The sequence below is a fragment of the Sminthopsis crassicaudata genome, chromosome 5, assembly GCF_048593235.1.
Source record: "Sminthopsis crassicaudata isolate SCR6 chromosome 5, ASM4859323v1, whole genome shotgun sequence".
Classification (NCBI taxonomy): Eukaryota; Metazoa; Chordata; class Mammalia; order Dasyuromorphia; family Dasyuridae; genus Sminthopsis; species Sminthopsis crassicaudata.
In genome coordinates this window covers 65,268,473-65,286,827 of record NC_133621.1, presented here as the reverse complement: position 1 = coordinate 65,286,827, position 18,355 = coordinate 65,268,473, and the positions used below count along the sequence as shown (strand labels likewise).

The 18,355-nt window shown below is 38.5% G+C and overlaps 1 long non-coding RNA gene across 2 annotated transcripts; it reads left to right on the top strand.

Annotated features, from left to right (window-relative positions):
• The first annotated feature begins 760 nt into the window (after positions 1 to 760).
• On the top strand, positions 761 to 17,527 carry LOC141545176 (uncharacterized). 2 transcript variants are annotated; one of them, XR_012482920.1, is made up of 3 exons: positions 761 to 857; positions 5,282 to 5,371; positions 17,442 to 17,527. It is a non-coding gene; the product is annotated as an uncharacterized LOC141545176 (long non-coding RNA). The 2 variants fall into 2 exon arrangements; XR_012482919.1 differs by lacking the exon at positions 761 to 857 and adding an exon at positions 921 to 1,055.
• The last annotated feature ends 828 nt before the right edge of the window (positions 17,528 to 18,355 follow it).

Here is an 18,355-nt window from a genome sequence, read left to right as displayed (position 1 = left end):
AACTATATTATTAGTGTTACATTTTTTTTCCTTCAACATTTGCTCTCCAGTGTCACAGTAGAATTTCTAGGGGAAAAGAATAAAAGGGCAATCACAGATAAAATTGGCCCATTGTGGGATCTGGAGAATTCCTAAAGGGAATCAGTAGAATTTGTCCCTTTTCGTAAGCTTGACTGTTTTACTGCCCTTGGTAACATCATATATACATATATGGCCATATACATACACATTTACACATATGTGTATATATATATATATATGTATATATATATGTGTGTATATATACATATATGCATGTGTATTTATATATATTTATTTTATTGACATCTCATTACCAGAAAATACTGCCACATCCTTAGCACCCATTCCTCTGGAAGGTCAACACATTTGTGTGGAACATTGCATAAATTCTGAGATTTTTTTTAATGTTTTGAATCAATTGATTGATTTGGTTGATTTTTTTGTTCTTTTTAATTTTTTTTCCCTTAAAATACTCTTTGTTATATGAGATGACTCTCCGGAAGGGGAGAGTGGAAGAGATACAGGGAAAAATTTATGCAATATAAAAGCAAAAGATACAAATAAAATGCATTACCCAAGAAGTTTTGCTGAATGTGATAGCCCACACCTGTAGCTCCTGCTGTTGGGGAGGCTGAGGCAGGTGAATTACTTGAGTTTAGGAGTTCTGAGCTGCAATAAGACTAATGTTTTGGGTGACTGCATTAATCCTGCAGCAATATGAGGAGCACCTGGGAAGGGAAGGCTACACACTGACTTAGGAAGCACAAAACCAAAGAAAAGTGGAGCTGGTTAAAGCTTCCATGCTGATCAGTGTTGGGCTGATGGCTTCTGATGAGGTAGGGATATTTGTCTTCTGAAAGGAAGGACCCATCCTCTAGCAGTTCTCAGAACTTTTGTAGAATGAAAAAATGAAAAATGTGTGATTTTTGCCCAAAACCTTCAGGAGTTTCTGAGAGAGTAGGCTGTAGCATAGAAGTTTTAAACATGGAATCCCCAGACCCCTTCGGTGTAGATTTCAGAGGATCTGATTTTGGGTAAGAAAACAAATACATTTTTTCTATATAATTGGTCCTCTGTGTATTTATTTTATATATTTAAAGACATTATTTTAAGAAGGAATCCATAGACTTCACCAAACTTGGTTAAGAGGATCTCAAAACTTTAGAACTCTTGCTATAAATCCTAGTAAAAAGGAAGGTAATTAAATGTGTTCTAACTAGACTGGGAATAATGAAAATGGATCTAAGGATATTCTTCTGCTCTACTCTATCATCTTTGGGTCAATTATCTGTCTTCCTTATGGCTAGAGAAGCCAGCGTCACCTGTCAGAGATGTGCTGGAAAATAACAACTAATTCTGTGTCCCCCTTCAAATGTACTAATTATACACCTTTGTTTAATTTATTTTAATATTATTTTTCCATTTTCTTAAGTCTAGACAAAACTATGAATTAAGCCTTGGTTATTATTATTTGTCGGAGGTATAAATTTTAAACTTCCACTGCAATATTAACAATCAGCTCTCCTGGGCTAGTCTGAACTGGCTCCTGCACCTTCTCGCCTCTACTCTTCTTCTAGATAGAGAAAGGTTGCTGACAACCAAGTTCATTCTGTTCACTATTTACCCTTTCTCTCTCTCTAGGGATCAGAACCCCAAATGATGGCTCCCCTTCCTCTTTCTCTTTCTGTTTTGTTTGGGGCTAAAAAGTCAGCACAGTCTCATGTCAAAGATGTCCCTAAAAGAAATAATTTAACTCCTCCTCTTTGCAAGAATAAACTTGTGTTTTTAAGGTTACTATCCTCGATTTATAGATATTTCCTTTAATAGGTTTGGATGGATGTTTGTGCTGAGCTAGGAATTTCCTGCTAGGTCCCTATGCTTGCTAGATTTCATTAAATATACTTCTCCTTCTCACTAGCAAAATTGCATCTTCTTTCTTCTATGAGGTTCAGCCAGCCTAATATCTTATTGTCCATTGTTTAAGCTCCCAAGAGTTATTGGTTGAGAAGTGAGAGGATTAAGTGTGTCCCCAAATCTCTTTCTGGAATAGTGTTAAAATATTATATTAGTGTTATATTATAATATTATATTATATTATATTAGTGTTATATTATAATAGTGTTAAAATATAATATTTTACTTTTCAATTTCCTTCCCATGCTGTTACAGCACTTGGGATGAATTTTTCCAGTGACTAGTTAGCCAGTCAATTTTCTTAAATATTGCCCTCTTCCCCAAAATGAAGAAATATGGCATAGCTTTTATTTGACTGTTTTCATAGGATCATAGATATAAAGACAGGGAGTTTAAAGTTAACTCATTTTGCAATTTGGGCAACTAAAGTCTGCAGAGGGCTTGCCCAAGATCACACAGGTAGAAAAATGATGAAACCAACAGTGAAATTAAGTGACTTCCCAAGATCATGCAGAGAGAAAGTAGCAGAATCAGGATTTTAAACCCAGATCTTCTCTAAGTGCATCACTCTTCACATTGTACTACTGAGTTTCTTTTTCCTAGGAGGACAGAAGGCCTTGGGGCAGGATCGCATTTGGGGCACAGGATTCTAAAATCAGTAATAAAATGATTCTACATGTTTCCTTCAGGCTCACCCCAGCTTCTCTTATTTCATTTTTGCATAATGAAAACATTTTATTATCTGGGATCCTGTTTTGAAGATCTTGACTTCTAATAAGAGTTGAAAGCCACTTTTGTGGGAATCGGAGGCGCTTCCTGCCATCTCAGTGTTTGTGAGGAAAGGCTTTCTGGTGTTCCCAGGCCGAAAGTCGAAATTTGCATTTTGGAAATATAAACAAAACAAGTACAAAAAAATGAAGACGGGCCCAGGGACCTGAGAATAAAAACATCTTATGCACATGCGTACATTGATGTGATGCTCCCTCATAAAACTGTAAGGAAAGTCCTGATAAACAGGGATGTTTATCACCTACTCATTCCTCTGTGGTGATTTGCAACAATTGGGCTTTACTGGTTTGGAAAACCCATAATTTTCCTTAGACTTGAGAATTAGAGTGGGGAAGCAGCCCAAAGAACTCTTACTTTCATCTGTTCATGTGCCCATGCCTTCCCTTATGAGTGCTTTGGAAGTAGTAGCAAATATATCTCTCCACATTGTAGCTTTGGAAACACGTCGAACATGTTTTTTCAATAAAATCTACACCATGTAACTTGCTGGGTCAGGAATGGAGCAGCAAAAAACATCTCACTTGGCAAGCAAACTAACTGAGATGCCAGATTGTCTTGGAGCAAAAGCTAAATAAAGGGATTTATGCTAATTAGACTATTGTGACCTTTCAACCATTCCCTCATTTTCCTTAATTTAGTGAAATATGTTTTCTTGCCTTCTCATCTTTCTATATTCTTTCACTCACCATGGGAATATGTTCTCCCTCCAAAAAAAAAAAAAAAGGCTTTTAAAAAATATTTATATCATAGGAAGAGGTTTGGGAAAGGGGATCTAGATCCTTGGTCGCTCAACACATCATATGACCACCAGATAGGAAGGTCATTACTATTGTTCTTCTCTGTAGGGCATAAAATACATACTTCTAGATTTTTCATCTGTTTTGATAAGGAAGGATTTATGGAAAAGATTTTGATCAGAACTTGCCCAGAATAGAAAAGCAGGATGGGGTTCATCTGTACCAGTGCATATATATATATATATATATATATATATATATATATATATATATATATATATATATACACAGAGAGAGAGAGAGAGAGAGAGAGAGAGAGAGAGAGAGAGAGAGAGAGAGAGAGAGAGACAGAGAGAGACAGAGACAGAGAGAGAGACAGAGACAGAGAGAGACAGAGACATGATGCGAGCAAAGTCAGCTTTGTCAGGGCTTGGAAATCGGGTGGACTCTGTCTCCCTCATTTATTGTACCTTGACTACTAGTAAGCCTGAAGCTCACGTGAGAGTGAAAGTTATTTGGGAGAAGCTAGGAGGGTAAAGCAGAGTGCTGGGTTTGGAATCAGGAATACATTCAAATTGAGCCTCAGACTCTAGCTGTGTGCACCTGGCAAGTTACTTTAACCCTGTTTCCCTCAGTTTTCTCATCTGTAAAAAATGAGCTGGAGAAGGAAATAACAATCCATTGCAGTATCTTGCTAAGAAAATCCCATGAAAAGTTGGACACAACTAAAATGACTCAACAACAACCAATGTCTCATTGTATTGATGGAGTCAAATCTTTCTTTTTCTTTTCTTTTTAAATTTTTTAAATTTTATATTTTTAATTAAAGCTTTTTATTTTCAAAACATATACATAGATAATTTTTCAACATCCACCCTTGCAAAACCTTGGGTTCTAATTTTTTCTCCCTCCCTTTGTCCTCACCCCTCCCCTAGACATTAAATAATCCAATATATGTTAAGCATGTGCAATTCTTCTATACTTATTTCCACATTTATTATGTTGCACAAGAAAAATCAGATCAAAAAGGAAAAAATGAGAAAGAAAACAAAATGCAAGCAAACAAAAACAAAACAGTGAAGATATTATGTTGTGATCTATGCTCTCAGTCCCTGGATGCAGAGAAGCCAAATCTTTCTAAATAAACACCATGTTTATTTTGATTGCATTATACATATTTCATAGGATCTGGGGATGGAAGCAACCTCAGAATCATGATTCTCCAACTCCCTCAATTTACTGATGAGGAAACTGAAGTCCAGGTAGGTTGTGAGCTGTCCAAAGTTGCACAGATAGTATGCACGGACTGCAGACAAGAGCTCTTTCTATTATACTCTGTCTATACCAGAACAAGAGGGATCGTGTCTTATTAAAATTTTATATATGCTTATGCCTAAAACAGTGCTCTGCACAGAATAAATATGTGAATCACTGAATGGACTTTCAAACATTGATTGTTAATCAACTGATTATCACAGATAAGAATTGATAATCAATTGGTTATCACTGATAAGCACTGTTTACCATTTGATAGTCACTGATAAACACTATAAATAATTGATCATCACTGATAATCATTTGATAAATATTTATAAACATTGTATGAAGGTGAAAATGAGAGTCCCTGATCTCTAGAGATTATACCTATCAGAAGAGACAGCCTATACACAATTACATGTATAAGAGCCCTAATCAATGAATGGGGGCGGGGTATTGGAAAGTGTGTATTTGGAACTGCCTCCAGACCCCATTTCAGAGCATACCCAATAGTCCTATGGCCATTTTTTGGTCACTTACTTCAAGTCTTTTTTGATCCACAGCTTTCAAGTGCAGTTCACATAAAAAAGATTCCTGTGGATGTAACTGTGGGCTCTCTTTACTTCCTGGCTGTTGAGTGAAGAAGATGTGAGGTAAGTCTCTGGGTGGGGAGCTGCCATAGACCTTCTATACCTGGTCTCCTGTCTTCTGGGAGTGTGGACCTCTGGTCTTTGCCTCTGTGTTTTGATTTTAGGAGCATCAGATTAGGCTGTGACCTTGTGAGCTTTGAAAAATCAGGAGAGCTGACTAGACCGTCAAAGGATGGTCTGGAAACATGCCAGAGTTTGGGGACAGTTGAGCCAGGTGGGTAGTGAAGTCCTAGACTTGCACAGCTGTGGCTCAAAGGCAGCCAAAATGGAGCATTAGCAAGTCATCCATAGAGTTATGCCAAATGGAGAAATAAACTTGGTGAGGGAAATGGTTTGTAGAAATTGCTTGAGTTTTCCTCAGGGATGAAGATGACGTAGGGATGAGTATGCCCCTGGGAGTTCTGTTTATTGCTATTCCCGTTATATTTTCTCAGTAATATGCTTTATCAAAGGAAAGGGATAAACTTGTTAAATGAAGCTGAAGTGCTAATAACTGGAGCATACTGATGAAATAAGGGGAATACTAACTGTAAATGATGATTAATATTAGAGAGAATGAATAGTGAAAAAAAAATAGGGGGATTTGGAGTTAAGGTTTCCGATCCTGTGTGACACCCTTCCTACCTGTGTGATTGTAGCCAAGTTCCTTTAGATTTCAGTGCTGTCCCTTATTAAATGAGGATAAACTTAAGAGCCTAGAAGGTCTCATCTTGTTGACTCTGGCCACATCCCAAAGGAAAAACTATAGAATTTCCAGGAAAGTTTGACTTGAAGGGATGATGATTTTTTTACTCATAAATTAATCCTAATCTTCCCCTAGAAATGAATTCCTGACTGGGGATTTTTTTTTTAACATACTTATTTTGGTAATTCTTTTTCAAAATACATGCTATGTATTTTGGGTACTTAAAAGCATTATTCTGAAAGAGTTCTCAGGCTTTTATTGAGCTCTTTGATAATTCTATTTCAAAATAATTGGTTTCTTTTGTAATCCTATGTATTTTATTTTAGTCATTTAAAAGCATTATTCTGAGAAGGGCTTGATCAGATTCCTAAAGGGGTCCATCTTAATCAGAAAGGTTAAGGACCCTGTTTGTTTTGGTGGGGTGGGAAATTTATTTATTTATTTTAATTTATGGAATAAGAAAGCATTTCTATAATGTAATACAATAAAAATGATTGCACATGAAACTACAAATCTGTTATGTACAACTTGCTATTCCTTTAAAAATGTAACAAAATTATCATGCATTTTTTTCTTTTTTCTCCCTTCCCCATCACATCATTAGATACAAACATCATACACACACAATATTTCATATATATATATATATATATATATATATATATATATATATATATATATATATATATGGTAAAGTGTTCTATACAAACTTTTTATTTATCAGTTCTTTCTCTGTACACAGATAGTCTTTCTTCCTATGTCCTTTATAGTTACAAACTGTTTTTGAGTCATCTTTCTTCTTGCTCTAAGAATATTCACCAACCACTAATGGTCTTTCCAAGGAATGCTCGTCCACGTTTCTCAGGCTTCGGAGATCTGCAGCAGCAAATTGGCCACAAACCTCAGCCACGGTTTGGAAGCCTCCTGGACGTTCCAGCAATAGTCAATACTTCTCCCCTTGCTTCTCCCTACCCTTCTCCTTTAAGTAGCCCTCTATTTTTAATACACACGGAAAGGTATTTATAGACCCAGCTTTCCAAAGATCAAAAGCCAAGCCAGGTATGTGGTGCAGACAGGGGCACGCCTGCCTGAAGCACTGCCATACGTTCAGCCCCAATGCCAAAGAGATTTTCCTCTGATGATGCATTCTGGGTGGCTTCCATGCTCCACGCCATCATCTTGATCCATGTGCCAAATTCCTGGGCTTGACACATGTAAAGAGATAATTCGCGTGATCCCTGGTTTGTTTTTTACCCCGTTTAAAGGGGAAGAAAAAGTCATAAAACTTTACAGCACGACCAATATGACTCAATGTTGTTTCTGGATTTCAAAATACTGAGGTTAGATGTGCTAACGATTCACGCTGGAGCTACTTTTTACAAGACAAGCCAGGGCGCTTTTTTGCCAGTACATGCCGAGAACGCAGAGACAATGTGTTTTCCAAGCGTTCCCTTGCACTTAAATGCTGCCCTCCTGGGTCCGGCAGCTACCAGATCCCTGGTCCTGGGAGGGCACAGCTGCTGGAATTAGAGAAATCACTAACAAACAAAACAACCATCGTTGCCTGCTGATCACATGAAGTTCTTGGAGTTTTGTCTGTTGGCTCTCCAAATCCAGCTCACTGAAGATTAATCCGACTCCCCAGAGTTCCCTTTTATGTTATCTTCTCCAATTAGAACATGAACCATTCTTTTGTCTTTGTAAGTCCAATGCCAGTGAGAGACATTATTAAGATAGTGGATAGAGTGCCTACTGACACAGGCTCAGGATCAGGAAAAATCACTGGTTCTCTCAGTTTTCAAAGAGTATAAACAATCAAGTACTTTAGGTTAGCAGGCAGTTTTTCACCTAGAAGTTCCCTGCTCTAATAAAACCAAAGGTCTAGTGCCTTGCATGATATACAACTATAGTGAGTATTTAATAAATGTTTTTTAAATTGAATTAAATTGGGTTTTGGAGGTAATAAAAAGCAAGATTTTTAACTTAAGGAATGAGAATGCAATGGGGTGCAAATATATATATATATGGTAAGAACAGAAGTCCAAACATTTACCCCCAATCCTCTGGGGCATACTCTCCAGCTTCAGTCTTTAATAAATAAATAGTTATTGAGAATGCAATGGGGTATTAAAAACTAGTCTGAATCCCTGCAAAGCTTTCTCTTCCCCTCTCTAAGTTGAAGTTTCACTTATGTACAACCTTACTCTCTTGCTATCTCATTTGCAAATAAGGTCAAAGGGACTGAACTTGGTTGCTAGAAAATAATCTTCTGTTTTGACAAGCAAAGTCTTGACTTTCTTTTCTATAAATGCCTCAACATTTATCTTACAGGGGGAGGCCATTATGTAGTCACAGTATTTGCCTTATCTCTTAAACGACACTCTTTATTTATGGAGGCAGGCCTTATGGCATGTCTGGACTCTGTTGCTTAATTTTCCCTCCTTCTTTTTTCTTTCCTTCTAAATTTTATAGAGAGGGAATAGTTTACTTCATATCTTCAAGATATTTCTTCAGCAGCTAAACAATTGGTTTGGGGACATTAATGTTAATGAAAGTTATCCACCTGAAACCTCAAACTAAAACTATCAATTTGAGACTTTCTACAGGCCCCTCATTGAAAGTTTTTTTGTTGATATTCACCTCGGTTTCATACTCTGGAATTCAGCTTGGTGCAGCTGGAGGCTGAGTAAGGGTAACTGGCTTTGAATATTTTTATTCGCTCAGTGTCTAGGGCTTGTACAACTTACTGAAACATTTCTAGCTAACTGACTATATTGCCTGAAAACTTCCCTTGTGACATTCTAGATTCAGTGCATTTTAATGCCTCTTCCTCCATTTGTGGAAGTTGATCTTTTTTTAAATAATTAAAATTTATTCTATTTTTAAGAAAAAAATCTGTCGTTTTGTCCTTCCTGAAGATGTCTTTATAAACTTTTGACAGGAAGTAGCCAAGAACGGATTCCTCAATTATGCAATTAAGCTATTGATAAGAAAACAAAGCTACATTTATTTTTGAAATCTTTAACATTTTTCTGTGTTTTTTTAATGAGTCAGTGAAAACTCCACTATGTAATTAAACACAGTACCCATTCTGACAAACTCAAAAACCAAAATCCAGAAATTAAGCTTGCTGATTCATTTCTGTCTTTGCCTCTGTCTCTCTCTTTATTTGTCTCTCTATCTTTGTTTCTGTCTATCTCTGTCTCTCTGTCTCTGTCACTATCTCTCTGTATCTCTCCATCACTCTGTCTCTATCTCTCTCCATCTTTGTTTCTGTGTCTTTCTCCGTCTCACTTTCTCTCTCCCCATCCCTTCCCAGGTTCCAGCTTTCTAGTTCTTTGGTGTTTTCCACTGTCTTTTCCTTCATTTTTCTAAACTAGTGATTCTCAGTATTATGGAACAATGCAAATAAATAACCATCCACAGTGTTGGACAGCAAGTATTGATTTTTTATGGGTTTTTTTTTTTTTGTTTGTTTGTTTTTGCTGAGGCAATTGGGGTTAAGTGACTTGCCCAGGGTCACACAGCCAGGAAGTGTTGGGTGATTGAAACCAGATTTGAACTCAAGTACTTCTGACTTCAGGGTTGGTGCTCTATCCACTGCTGATTTTTAAGTTTAAAGAAAATTAGAATGAGTTTTGTTTTGAGAATTTTGCAATGTCTCTTGTAAGTGGCAACAACAAAGAATGGCCAGTGAACCTGGATTGGAATTGATGCTAAATAGAAAAGTGATGTTATTTCCCCTGCTCCCTCTCCCTTCTAAACCTCAGGCAATGATTATGGTACTGCCATAAGTGGACCAGAAATGTACTACGTGATTATTCCTGGTACGGTGGTTAGACTACTAGATCTTGAATTTACATCCCACCTTGGTCATTTATGATCAGCATGACGCTGCAAAGTCATTTAACCACTTTCATTCTCACTTTATTTATAAAACAGAGACAAGACTATCTTTGTGACTGTTGTGAGAATCAAAAGAGAGATGGTTTGTAGACTTCTTTATATATTTTAAAGCACTGTATACTTAATTATTATTATCTGTATTGCTTTTTTATCTTAAGTGGACCCAGTTGGCATAGAGCACTAGAAACTTATTATCATATCAAGAAAGAAGGAAGAAAGAAAATAAAATTAAGGGAAAGGGAGAAAGAAAGGGGAAGGGAGAGAGAGAAAAGGGAAGAGAGAAGAATAGAGAGGAAGAGGGGAAAAAGGAGGAAGGGAGGAAAGGAGGGACAGAGGAAGGAAGGAAAAACTTTCTTGGATATTCACAGATGCAAAGCAATGGACTTACTATTCTTCACTAAAGAATAGAGACTCCATTCCTAGTTTCTAATTTTGACAGCATTTGAGATGGGCTGGAAAGCTTGAGAGAGCAGTCACTGTTTGGGTATCAAAGGCCCCATTGTTTCAGCGCCCATGGCCAGTTTTTAGTCCATGTGTCTATCTGTAGTGCCCATTTAGAACATGAAAAGGTGCTGAGAAATGTCAGGATCTGAGGCAGGAGCCCACTGATGGGACCCAAGCAGGTCGTCAGCACCGCCATTCCTGTTGTGGCCTGCTCAGTCCGGCCCAGATGCTATCGGCATTCTTTGTCGGCGTCTGTCTGTGTGAGAGATGGGTGATTAATGAACTGTAGCCATAGCTCCTTCCAAGAAGAAAAAGAATGGCTTATTTTATACCTATTCTGAACCCATTGTAAAAAAAAAATTGGGGGGGGGGTAGGGGAGGAAGTGGCTTCCTGTGGTCACTCGTTTTGCTCTCTTACACTTTGTGTGCATGTATATGACACGATCAAACCATTCCTGCCACTAGATTTTTGAAATAAGTATTGAAATAAGAACTCAATTAAGTGGGCTCATCTCTTTTGGTTCATAATTCCCTGCATTCCCCAACTAAGGCTCTGAGGTTTGAAGGAAAGAAGAAGAAAGGAAGGAATGGAAGAAGGGAGAGAGGAAGAAAGAAAGTCCTTCCTTCCTTCCTTCCTTCCTTCTTTCCTTCCTTTCTTCCTTCCTTCCTTCCTTCCTTCCTTCTTTCCTTCCTTTCTTCCTTCCTTTCTTCCTTCCTTCCTTCCTTCCTTCCTTCCTTCCTTCCTTCTTTCCTTCCTTCTTTCCTTTCTTCCTTCTTTCCTTTCTTCCTTCCTTCCTTTCTTCCTTCCTTCCTTCCTTCCTTCCTTCCTTCCTTCCTTCCTTCCTTCCTTCCTTCCTTCCTTCCTTCTTTCCTTCCTTCTTTCCTTCCTTTCTTCTTTCCTTCCGTCCTTCCTTTCTTCTTTCCTTCCTTTCTTCTTTCCTTCCGTCCTTCCTTCCTTTCTTCCTTCCTTCCTTTCTTCTTTCCTTCCTTCCTTCCTTCCTTCCTTCCTTCCTTCCTTCCTTCCTTCCTTCCTTCCTTCCTTCCTTCCTTCCTTCCTTCCTTCCTTCCTTCCTTCCTTCCTTCCTTCCTTCCTTCCTTCCTTCCTTCCACAATTGGGGTTAAGTGACTTGCCCAGGGTCACACAGCTAGGATATGTTAAGTATCTGAAACCAGTATCTGGTCCTCCTGGCTTCAGGGATAGTTCTCTACCCACTGCACCACCTAGCTGCTCCATGCCACTAGATTTTCAAAGTAAGATTTTGAGGGGCTCAGTTGAGAAGTTCATTTCAAAGCCTAAAATTCAGAATCCCTTAGGATGAGTTGATCATCATCAGAATGAGAGTGGGACAGAGTCAGGAAGCCCAGAATTCAAATCCAGCTTCTGACTCATAATAGCTATGTGACTCTGGGCAAGTCACTTAAACCACACTCAGCCTCAGTTTTCTCGCCTATAAAATGGAGTTGTTACCACTTACCTTAGAAAGTTGTAAGAATCAAATGCACGAAAGCCCTCTGCATATTTTAAATGTTAATTATTGTTATCCTTGGTGTCCTCTGACCAGTGAGGAGACTTCTTACTTCAGCATCTGTGTCAGCTTGACTATAACAGAGAGAAGGAGAAGTCGGCCATCATTGGTTATTTAAGCTCTCCCTTATCTGTCTTGGACAGAATATATAATTCATTCCAGTGGAGAATTGTACCCCCCTTTAATCAGATGGAACAGGGTTCTGCTGCTAGAAGTGGCCTGCTATATAATCCAGCCATCTCTGGCCTTTTAATGTTTACTTTTGTCTCACTATAACTTGACTCTAAAAAGCCCTTGGATCAGGAATAATCTGGACATAGTTTAATCTCTTAATTCCACCCTCTCCTTGAATTTTTAAATTTAAAGCCCATTGACTCACAGACAAGTTCAACAATGTTCAATGTAGGCTGTCGGAGGCCTTGGCAGAGACCAAGACCCATTTCGAAGGACAACTGTAGGTGATTTGGGGTATTCCAAAACAAAGCTGCTTAAAACCGTCTGCTCTCCTTGCTATAGTAGCCAGGCCTTTCCCCAGGCCCTAAGAGAAGTTATAAGGCTTTACAGCTGTTCTAGTCATCATTCCTTTCCTCCTATAAAGTGCTTAGATGAGACATCTCAGAAAGCTCCTTTTGAAATACAAATGTAGCACATATTGTACATGCTCATGATTGTGAACAAAAAGCTGGCATAGAAATGCAATATAATGCATACGTGTACATATGTGTGATATACGTGCATGTGTGTGCATTAATATATCATATGTGTGTGTTTTTATGTCTGAGTATTCATATGTATATGAACATATGACTACAAACAAGGAATTAAACAAACAGATGATGGATACATAAGTGAATAAATGAGTAAATTCTAAATGAAGCATTTGGGATACCTTTTCCCACTGAATAGGTCCTGAGATAGAGGGTGCTCACCACCAGGCAACCCAGCCAGGAGACATAGACAGTGACACACTTGTGAACTTTGACTGGGTTAAAGATCCATCTGCCTATTTTTCAGCAGCTGGGCTAATGATCCCCCAAGGAAATTTCAGACTCTCAGTATAAAGAAAGAAAGAAAAGAAACCCAAAACATTGCTCAGACTATCCTCCATTGCCTTTTAATCCCTTGCCAGATCAATAAACTGCTTCTTAAGGAGATAGTTTTCAAGACAGTGTCTGGTACAAATTCTGTAGATTGTAGAAAGTAAATTTGTCTACACACAGATGGCCAACTTTCACAAAACCCTTTTCCAGTCCTCCGGCATACACTGTCTCTTGTGCACTGATGGGATGTGCCAGGTATTCAATTACCATAATTTGCCCACTTTCTTTTTTTTCCCTCCGCCCTAGAAGCTATAAAGTTGGAAATCTGGGTCAGAACCCCCCAGGTGCAGCAGCCAGGACTTGCTCAGATATGAAACGTGACTTAGCAGCTCTCCAAGAAATAATCATATTAGCTCTTTTAGAAGATACTGCCAAATGGGAAGGGCCATTGTGGAGGCAAGGAGGTTGCATTCTAGGCAAGGTGCTTCCCTCAGGAAATATTACCTAAAGAAAAGAAAGTCAAGTTTAACTGCCCTTCTTACACACAACGTAAATGCCTCCTACTTGAATGAAAATTTTCCTTTTCTTAAAGATGGGGTTGCTTTTTTGCTTGCTATTGGAGATACAATGATCTAAGCTGGGTAATTGATTTTCCTTTATTTCTGCTGAAGTGATTAGCCCAATGTCTGGCATATAATAGGAATAAATAAATCTTTATTTATTGATGATTCATTGATAAAGGGAACCAGAATCTTCCTCTTCTAAAAAAAAATCACATCACCATATCCACATGATTGGCAGAAATTTAGAGCAGTGATTTGAGCATGGGACTTGAAGAGGACAAGATTTGGCTACAAATCTTGCTGAAAATATTTGCCAAAAGAGCAATCCTAGGATAAGTCCCTTAATTTTTCTGTGCCTCAGTTTCCTCTTCTATAAATGAGACAGTGGATCTGGGAGCCTCTAAAGTCTTTCTAACACTAAATGTATCATCTTATGATTCTGTGAACTTCATTTGCCCACCTAAATCTTTTACTATTATTACAGAGCTAGAATTAGGAACTGTTGTTTGCAGGACAAAAGGCTCAAAGCGTATCCTCATTTATGAGACAGACTCTGACGTTGACTGAGGCTGATGGGGCAGGCAGGGAGATGAGGAGTGGGCAGGGAACAGAGCAGGATATGGGAAGAAGCACAGCTCATTCCACCATCTGCTGGCCTCCTGTTCATCTTACTGTCAAGTTGCTAAGCTCTGTTGAACATTTGACAAACGAGAAAAGTGAACTGTCCAAGGTTGCTTGTTTGCTTAAGCAACATGGTAGAATTGATTGAGTGCTGGACTTGGAAATGAAGATGTAGGTTCAAATACTCCCCACCATCCCCCTGACAATGATCAGAAGCCATTTGACCTCCTATCTTTGATTTCCTCATTTGTAAAATGTAAAATGAGGGTTGGAGTGAATGACCTTTACAACCCCTTTCAATTCTAACTCTATTGGTCTGAGATCCTATGAAAAGGGATGGTATTTAGTTCTCCGGATTCCCAAGCTAAGGAGCAGTACATCCTGCTCCCATTTGGGTGGGGATGGAGGTGGGATGGGGTGGAGTGTAAATCATCAAACCAGAAACTTTGTGAGGGACCTGTTGCTACAAGCAGGCTTGGCTTTCTGTGGCAGTGCGACTGGCAAAGTACATCCCTGATTTTCAGTCAATAGGGTAACTGATGTGGAAGAAAACACCTGGAACGAGCTAGTTGGAAGAAAGAGAAATTCTTTGATCTTCCCTATTGGGTTCAAGTCCCGTGCTGTTGCAAACAACCCTTTTGATCTGAGGGAAAACTACAAAAGCTAGGTTCAAATGGGAACCAGGACAAAAGCAACCCTTGTTTCCTCTGAGAAGTGAATGGCTGAAGGGGAGGTGATCCCATGGCCTAAGCTAAGAAAAACTCCTATAGGCAGAAGGCAGGAACTTTTCTTTTTTTTAATTGTCTTTTTAATTGTAGTAAGTTCATTTTTAATATACATTGCTTTATGAATCATGTTGGGGGAGAAAAATCAAAGCAAAAAACCATGGGAGAGATTTAAAAAAAAAAAAACAGAAAAAAGAAGTGTACATAGTATATGTTGATTTACATTCAGCTTCCTTAGTTCTTTTTCTGGATGCAGATAGCATTTTTTGCCCAAAGATTATTGGGATTGCTTGGATCACTGAATCACTGAGAAGAACCAAGTCTTTCATAGTTGATTATAGCATCTTCTTTTTGTTATTGTGTACAATATATTCTTGGTTCTGTTTATTTCACCCCAACATCATATAAATCTTTTCAGGCCTTTCTATAATCAGCACGTTTGTTAAAGAACAATAATATTCCATTACCTTCATGTACCACAACTTGTTTAGCCTTTCCCCAACTGATGGGCATCCACTACTTTTCCAATTCTTTGTTACCACAAAAAGGGCTGCTACAAACATTTCTGCACATGTGGGCCCCTTTTCCCTCCTTTGTGATTTCCTTGCGACCCAGTAGAGATCCTGCTGAGTCAAAGGATATGTACAGTTTTCTAGCCCCTTGGGCACATTTCCAGATGGCTCTCCAGAATATTGGATCATTTCACAATTCCACCAGCAATGCATCAGTGTCCCAGTTTTCCCACATCCCCTCCAACATTTATCATTATCTTTTCCAGGAAGGAACTTTTCCATTGAGACCAAGGTCCCAGGCTCCCATTTCCTAAAGCCACAGTATAGTAGAATGTGAGAAACAGAAGCAAATGTGAAAGTACCCAAGTCCAACCCTTCAATTTTATTATGTAGTCAGTCTTACAGGAATCAAGGCTCTTGCCTCAAGTTACATGGTGAGTTCGATCCAGAATTCTGGGGCACTTGATGCTTAAGTCAGGAGTTTCATGCTGTGGAGTTATATAGAACTCTTCTCCATGACAGTGCAGAGCCAGTTCTGAGCCACATTATTAAGTGAGCAATATCTGTTACCTTGATCTGTCTCCCAAATTCCCCTTCAGCATCTTTCTCTTTTCTCCTACTGCCTTGTACTCTCTCGTTGCCCCTTGGGTACCCAGGCCTGCCAGAGCTCTTCCTTTTCTTCTTATCTGCTGCCTTCCCTCTGCCTCTGACAACCTCTCTGTTTCTCCCAGACTTTTGCATTCCTTATCTCTCCCAAGCAAAACTTCTATTCGGCTAATTGTCTCATTGAAAAAGGTCATCCTGGCTTGAGGTTCCCTTTCCCAGGGACATCTTGTCTTTGGTTTAATGGCAAATATTAAGAGTGATACTTTCCCCAAGTTCAAATCTTAGCTCTAATATCACTTTGTGATGTTGAATAACTTGTTTAAGATCATTTAGTTTCCCCCTTTGCAAAATGAGGGGGTCAGATTCAGTGTCCTCATAGGGATCCTTCTCATTCTAGATCGGTGAACAACAACCTATGGATATCAGGAAAAAGAGGCCAGTGATATCTAAGACTGGCTCATTTGGCATCCACGTGGCCTTCCTGTTCTTAAGCTGAGCTTCACATTTTTTCATTGTCTAGGATTGCCTTTTTTTGCTGTTGTTCAGTCTTTCAGTCATGTCCAACTCTTCATGGCCCAATATGAGATATGCTTGGCAAAGATACTGGAGTGTTTTGCCATTTGCATCTCCAGAGGATTTGAGGCAAACAGAGTTAAGTGACTTGCCCAGAATCACATAGCTAGACAGTTTCAGAGGCCAGATTTGAACCGAGGAAGATGTCCTGACTCCAGGCCTGGTGCTCTATCCACTGCACCACCTAACTGTGCTTCTTACCCTTTATTTCCCTCCATTCATTCTACTATTCAACCTACTAACCAACCTAACAAACCATTCCATTTCTCCTCTCTGTGTATTTGCACTCGCTCTAAGATGCTCTATCCCCTCTCATCTCCATCTCTTTCCATGGCTTCTTTCAAAATCATTCTTGTGCAGGAGTACTTCTTTCTGGGTATGGCCAGTTGCTAAAAATTTCTCATCTTCAATGATAATAATATACACCATTTATATGGCACTTTGATGTTTGCAAAGTACTTTACATTTATTCTCTTTGTTTCTCACACCAATTCTGTGTATTATTATTATTATTATTATTATTATTATTATTATTATTATTATTATTAATTATTCCCCTCTGTATGTTCTCATCCCCCTTTTCAAATAAGGAAACTAGATGTTCTCTTTTTCTCACACCAACTCTGTGTATTATTATTACTATACCCCCCTTTATATGCTATTGTCCCTCTTTTTAAATAAAGAAACTAGAGCCAAGAAAGCTTAAGTGGCTTGGTTAAGTTCATTCAATTAGTGTCTCAGGCAGAATTTGGGTCTTTGTGACTTTCATGCAGCCCAGTACTCTATCTTCCATCTTCTAGGTACAACTTAGTCATTTAGATGTTAGCTTCTTCCAGTAGAAGGTAAGCTCTACCTTTTCTTTGTGTCTCTAGCATGAAGCACACTGCCCGGTGATTTCCAAGTGTTTAACCAACTGACCAACTGCCAAAAATATACTGAGGGAAAGATTATCCAGGGATTGTGACATTCTGCGTAGGAAAGAAGATATGGCTAAGCACATGGTGCTGAAGAAGAGTATTGACTTTTTTGAACCATGAAAATTTCCTTATTGAATGACATTTACACTACATTCAGAAATCTTGGGAAAAGTTAATGAGATTCTCAGAGCATTATTCATAAAAAGGACCCACAAGATAAAAAAGATTTCTCATGGTTACTCTGGCTACACATTGAAAATCCCCATAAAGCTGTTGTTAAATGACTTTACTAATTAAGGCTTATTCATAGCAATAATTAGAGCAGCAGATTGCATGCCTAAATTTTCTATGACTTCCCGTCATGGGAACCTTAGAGCTATTGCTAGTTGGCTTGAGCTGTTGAATTTTTAGGGCAGGTTTTCTCCCTTTTGATTTGCCCTATGAGCCAGCTGTTTAGGGTCTTAAAATCCCACCCACATCCATGGCAGCCATGTGGGCAAGATGAGGGCAGACTGTGAAATACAACATTATGAACACACATTCTCTACATCAGAGAGCAAAGAGATTTATTTTTCCCTTTAGAGAGACATTTTATTGTTTGAATTTTGTGGAGAAGGGGCTAGAAACACCCTCTTTGTTTTGGCTAGGGATAGTGGCTTAACTCTTAGTAAAGTTTATTTTCATATGCTCAATAAATAGTTCTACAAACAATAGCAAAATGTTCAAAGAAAAATGTGTTTCAATTCTTGGAAAAATGAGTAGACAGATAACAGAAGTAGACTTAGTGGTGGGATGATAAATGTTAATAACCAGTTCAATGGGGGGAATGGGAAAAGGTACTGGAACCATACTGTTCCATCTGAATTTTC